We start from the raw sequence: 6000 nt of genomic DNA, 5'->3' as shown, positions 1-6000 counted from the left end.
CATGAGAGCAGAATCTGGCATGGCTTCCTTCTGGTTTAGCTCGTTGAAGTAGCAAGTGGGAAAGTTTCTGAATCCTGTGCTCTTTTTTCTTCATCTTTACCAGTCAAAAAGTTTTTTTTCTTTTTTTGAGCTTGACCCAAAGCCTTGTGACATTAATAATTAATCAATCATGATCTCTAACTTCTTCGTCTCATTTTTTTGCCTCTTTATTTTGCAATTCTCCTCTAGAGTCTTTTTGTCTTTCAACAGAACAGATGCTGAAATGGTACAGGGACAGTATTAATTTAATTGCATGAATCACTGCAATGAAAGAAAATTAATCTCTCTTTTCACTGCACGATCAGGAGCTTCAAACATTCAGGCATATTTTTCTAACCTTGGTTTTGTTGGACAACTGTAACCATCCTTATTACTAATTTTAATATTACAATTAAAAGTCAAAAATGCCCCTAGATCCAGGCTTTAAATGTATCAACATTTGAATACATTAAATACATTAATGTATTTAAATGTGTAACTTCTGGGGACCTAGGGGTGTTATTTATCAATATTGTATATAAATTCTCCATTTCTGGTGATCTTAAGTCAAGCTTTCAAATACTATGTTCTACCACAAGAAGTGCAGTTCAATGACATCTTCAAAACAATGACAAGCTGCATTATCAAACCAAAAAAGTAAACATGTAGGCCTATAATAGAGTTCTGTGTATTTTATTATGACACTATAAAAATCACAGAGTGGTAGAATGGTTTGAGTTGGATGGAATCTTAAATCCCATCCAGTGCCACCCCTGCCATGGCAGGGACACCTTCCCCTGTCCCAGGCTGCTCCCAGCCCCAGTGTCCAACCTGGCCTTGGGCACTGCCAGGGATCCAGGGGCAGCCACAGCTCCATCTTTCCTGCAGCTCCTCCAGGCCCTGCAAGGCCACCCTGAGCTCACCCCAAAGCTTCTCCTGTGCAGGTGAGCAATGCCAGCTGTGCCAGCCTTTCCTCCCAGCAGAGCTGCTCCATCCCTCTGCTCATCCTGGTGCCTCCTCTGGGCTCTCTCCAGCAGCTCCAGGTCCTTGCTGTGCTGGCCCAGCTCTGCAGGTGGGGTCTCACCCGAGGGGGCAGAGGGGCAGAATCCCCTCCCCTGCTGCCCACACTGGGGCTCAGCCCAGGGCACACTGCCAGATCCATGATTTTGTTGCAGAAGTCCAGATGGGACTACTTTGAAATAACTGACTTTTAATAGCTTAGGAAAGCATGTGCTGGCTCATTTTAACATCTTGTGGGTATGTTCTTGAAATTGGGACAGTTTCTTAGTCTCTCCAGGACAGGTCTCAGTGCCTGGTGTGGAACACTGAGCAGGCAGCAATGGCAGAGAGCATCCACTTGATTCTGAAAAGCTGCAGGAGGCCACCCCTCTCCAAGAAGATGCTTGGGAAAGCTACAGAAAGTCAGAGTAATCAATACATTCCTAAAAGCAGAAGCAACAACAGAGAACCTCTTCGAGGTTTCTGCATGGGAGAGCATTGCAGGTGCTGCTTTCCATGGAAATGAGTTCATCTAGATGCTAAACAGTTTAGTGAGGGCTCCTTGCACATTCCTACACAGCAGTGGTAGAAAACGGAGAAAGATGAGTCTTTCTCTGAGTAGGTCTTATGGAAATGAAAGCATTTTCCATGGATTAAGGGCTCTGCAGATCCAGAACATATGTAATTTTCTCCAATACCCCTAGGAAAGAGCCATTCAGCTGTGTTAAATTGTATGAACTTCTTCTGTGAAGCATTGCTTTGTGTTGCATAACCTGAACAGAGACTGAAGAGGCCTAGTCCATGAGGAAATTCCCATTTGTTTCTTTTTTAAATATATGGGTTTGTTTCCTTTGCTGGTTAGATTAGTAGGAAGGGCGCATTGGAATCTCAGATGGAATGCGTTTGTCTTCTGGTTGAATTTTCCAGTGTGGCAGCATAGTTTGGGCATGTTTGGCATGATTTCTTAGCACTTGCAATATTTCACTTGGAAAAAACCCTGACATTGTTTGATGCATTAAGCATCTGCGTTAATCTACCTCCTGATTTTGAAAAATGGAAGGCAAACAGCAACGCATCTCCTCTGTGGAATCAACAGAAGATTTGTAGTGTTGGTTTGTTGTTTTTTTTTCCTTGAAAACTAAGAAACATCACCACATATATAGAAGAAATAACCAAAATCAGCAAATGATCAAGCAACAGAAAGGTGTTCTCATGATTTCTTATAGATGCCTAAAGGACACCACGTTTTTCCACAGAAGCTTTTTAGATGATCTATCTAGGTGAGAATTAAAAGCAAATAGATGGCTGAGCTTCCTGCCTGTCATTTTCAGGCGTCCTTTTCTCTGAGTGGGATTTATGACCCTTGACTTGCTTGTACATGGAGCTTAATATGCTATTCAATATTTCATTTATATTATTGGGAAGTAGAGAAAAAAAATCAACAGACTCTTCAAATAATTATCTGGGCTCAAGCAAAATGATACTATATTATACACAGGATTTTAAAAAGATTGCACTGTATGATCAATGAGATTTTAAACCCTGTGGCAGATTTATAGTAAAGAGGTGCCATTTGATTTTTTTTAACAAGTTTAATAACTGAGATTGTTTTCTTGTTTTGTGATTGATTCCTGTGTGAATCATCTGATGTTTTCAGTTGTGACTCATCTGACAAACTCCAAAGTCTGTTATAGTTTTATCTCCTGATAAAATCAATAATAAAGAATTATAATCTTGGAGACTTTAAATAGCAAAGTGAACATATATTTTTTTATAACTTTGTTACTCCATTAAAGCCACCATGTTTTTTCCTGTACCAGATAGATGTGAAAGCAGTGACAGCACATGATTTAGGGATAAAACTTCATAATTTTGCCATTATTTTGCTAGTCTATGCATAATTTATAGCTGTTTACTGAACTTAAGAATGGTTGGTCTCTTGGATCATGGATATTCATGTACAGATGTGAAAATGCCATTGATTATGGCCTTGTGTGGAGAGAAAAGTAGCTCTCAGCTCCTGGTGCCTGGAATAGCAAAGGGGACATAGACAGAAATCACCAGGAACATGGACTACAAAGGGGACACGGACAGAAATCACCAGGAACATGGAACACAAAGGGGACACAGACAGAAATCACCAGGAACGTGGAACACAAAGGGGACACAGACAGAAATCACGAGGAATGTGGAATACAAAGGAGACATAGACAGAAATCACCAGGAACAATCTGAAATACACGAGGCATACACTGGGCGAGATTGACTATCTCAAGCTGTGGGCATTAAATGAAGAAAGATCTTTGTGGTAGATAAGCGTGACTGCCTGGTGTTCATCAGCACAGGGGGGTGAGCAGGGAGATTCCAGAGACAGCACTCTCCTTTAAATCTGCCTGGGCACAGCCAGGGCTGTTCACCAGCTGATGGTTGGTGTGCCCTATGTACACAGAAAGAATATTCCCAGCACGTGTACATGCTAACAAATCAAACTTGATTTCTCCAGACAAAACAGGAAAATGGACAAAAATGAAACCTTGTGAAGATTATATACTTTTCCTTTGATTTTGGAAGAAATAGTCAATCATTAGTTGTACAGTGCATCCTGCACAAAATAACTGACATTCAGACCTGGAATGAAAAGACAAGATTATTAGCAGCTATTTAGCTGTGCTGTATCTTACTGCCAGATGATGTGTGTAGAAGCCGTGCATGCTCTCTAAGAAGATGCAGTGATTTTTTTAAACTTGTTTTCTAACAAGATAAATTAATAGGCTATCAGTTGACTACATTGGAGGAATATATTTGGAGGTGTTATCCTGTTTGGCAGCCTGTGCAGACAGTGCCTTACACATGGTTGGAATCACAGAACCATGGAATTATGGAATATCCTGGGTTGGAAAGGACCTACAAGGACCATTTGTCCCTCCACTGCTGACTCAGATCCACCTGGCCATCCACCAGAACCCCCAGGTCCCTTCTCAAGGCTTCTCCCCAGCCTCTCATTCCCAGCCTGCCCCTTATTGTGTGCTCACACACATAAAAAAAAATGTATTTCTTTCTTTTCATGCACAGCATCAGAAATAAATGAGCCTCAAGTTCCTAACTAAATAACACCTTGTCTAAATAAGAAATTCAATGTTAGTATCTGCGTTTCTGAAGAACTTATTAGCAGAAGACATTGATACATTAAAAAGTTTATGAGGTCGGTCTGACTCACCCATGCACGCCTTTATTCCCTTGGATTCTTTGTGCTGTAATTTTTGGATACTAGGTTGAAGCTATAAATAGTCCATAGTTGTGAATCTACATTGGCCAGCAGACACTTTGTAGAGAGCATTTTTGAATTACTGTCCTTGCAAATAATGTTCTCTGTGGTAACCTACTTCAGTGTGGTCAAAATCACCCAGCAGCGGCTTAATCCCTGCGTGGGCCAAGGGTGTAACTCAAGGCAACCAAGTGTGTCCCAGTGCTTCTGGAGACCTCCCAGGCTTGAGAGCCCCTCAGGACAGAAAAGCTGACCAGCCCAGCCTTGCCTGGCCTTCACTGCCTCCCAGCAGAGCTGAGGAAATGGGATGATGGCCCCAGTGCTGCTGCCTTCACAACAGTCACTTACCACATCATAAACAGGCTGAATAAAATAGGCTCAAAAGATTCAAAGGATTGTATGTCGGTAAGATGATCTCAAAGCTCAATGACAGCAGTGTTTCAGTGTCCATACTTTGCCAGACATCCTCAGATTTTATAAAACAACGTCATGAGTGAAGCCCTCCCACCAAAGCCTTAACTCAAACAGACCCAGCTTTAAAAGGTATCTGAACAGTGGAGAAAAATAAGCTTTTTTCTACAGCAGCCTAAATGAAACTGGACTCCATTCTGTTGTATTTTTTGGACAGGAAGATGCTGGGTTTGTGGCCTGAGCCTGGATGCCTGGGTTTCACTGACAAGAGGGATTTTCATCTCCATGGAATAGCTGTTCCACTTGGGATGGGTGTTTCCAGCTGATGGTTTATCAGTGTAGCCTGTGCCCTTGCAAGAAGCTCCATGTGTACATCTGGAATTTAAAAGCACCCCCAAATCCTTTGTTTATGATTGTACTATTTCCATAGTTCAGTTTGTTTTTACTGTGATGCTCTTCCCACCTCAAAATTTCCTTTTCCCTCCAGGTTTCAATGCTTCAAGTCTAACCCCTGGAAAATGTTTGCATTGCTAACTTTGTGGAGATTCTGTATCAGTTATTTTGTGTATATTTGTTTTAACCTCAGTGGTTTTGCCTTTGTTTTAACCTTTGCAAGTAAACACACGTTGTTGGATTCTTACATTTCTACAAAGAAGACATTTGTTATTGGAAGAAATGGCTGTAGGTAGCAGCTGCTTTGAGCTGTTCATTATTTATAGTGTAAAAGCCTTGCTTCCTCGCCACAAGAAAAACACTTTTGTTAGTTATACTGTTTTTACACACTTGTCTTCTCACTGGGCTGGCATTGTGGCTTTAATTAATTTTCCTAGTTTTGGCATTATTAAGAACAAGGGATTTTCTCTCCTTCAATCCTGGCCACCTTTCATGTTTCCACATAAGATTCAAGCTGTGCTTTGATTCATTAGCAAAATGACACTGAAATTGAAGGGCATTTTGAAAACACTTTGTTCTGACTCTGTGGAATATCCTTTCCTATAAACCTCTGCTTCTCCTGCTCCTTCCTGAGCTCCCAGCTCCTGCAGATAGCAATATGCTACTCATGTGCCTCTTAAATCTCTAATATTTTCCAGGTGAGAAGAAAAGTGAAGGAAATTGCAGGTCTGTTAAAGGGAGCTGAGAGGGAAGAGCATGTGTTGGAAAAGCCAAACAGGGCTGGGGAAGGTGCTGCAGAAAACAGGGTTAAAAGATGGAAAGTTTCTCCTTTCCTACTTCTTGTGAAAATGTGGCCAGGCTGGTGAGTAAATGTACTCATAAATTCTTTTGAATTGCTAAAGGCTTTTTGCAGT

Source organism: Prinia subflava, chromosome 13 (assembly GCF_021018805.1).
Source record: "Prinia subflava isolate CZ2003 ecotype Zambia chromosome 13, Cam_Psub_1.2, whole genome shotgun sequence".
Classification (NCBI taxonomy): Eukaryota; Metazoa; Chordata; class Aves; order Passeriformes; family Cisticolidae; genus Prinia; species Prinia subflava.
The sequence above is the reverse complement of the archived record's forward strand: the minus strand, read 5'-3'. Positions refer to the sequence as shown.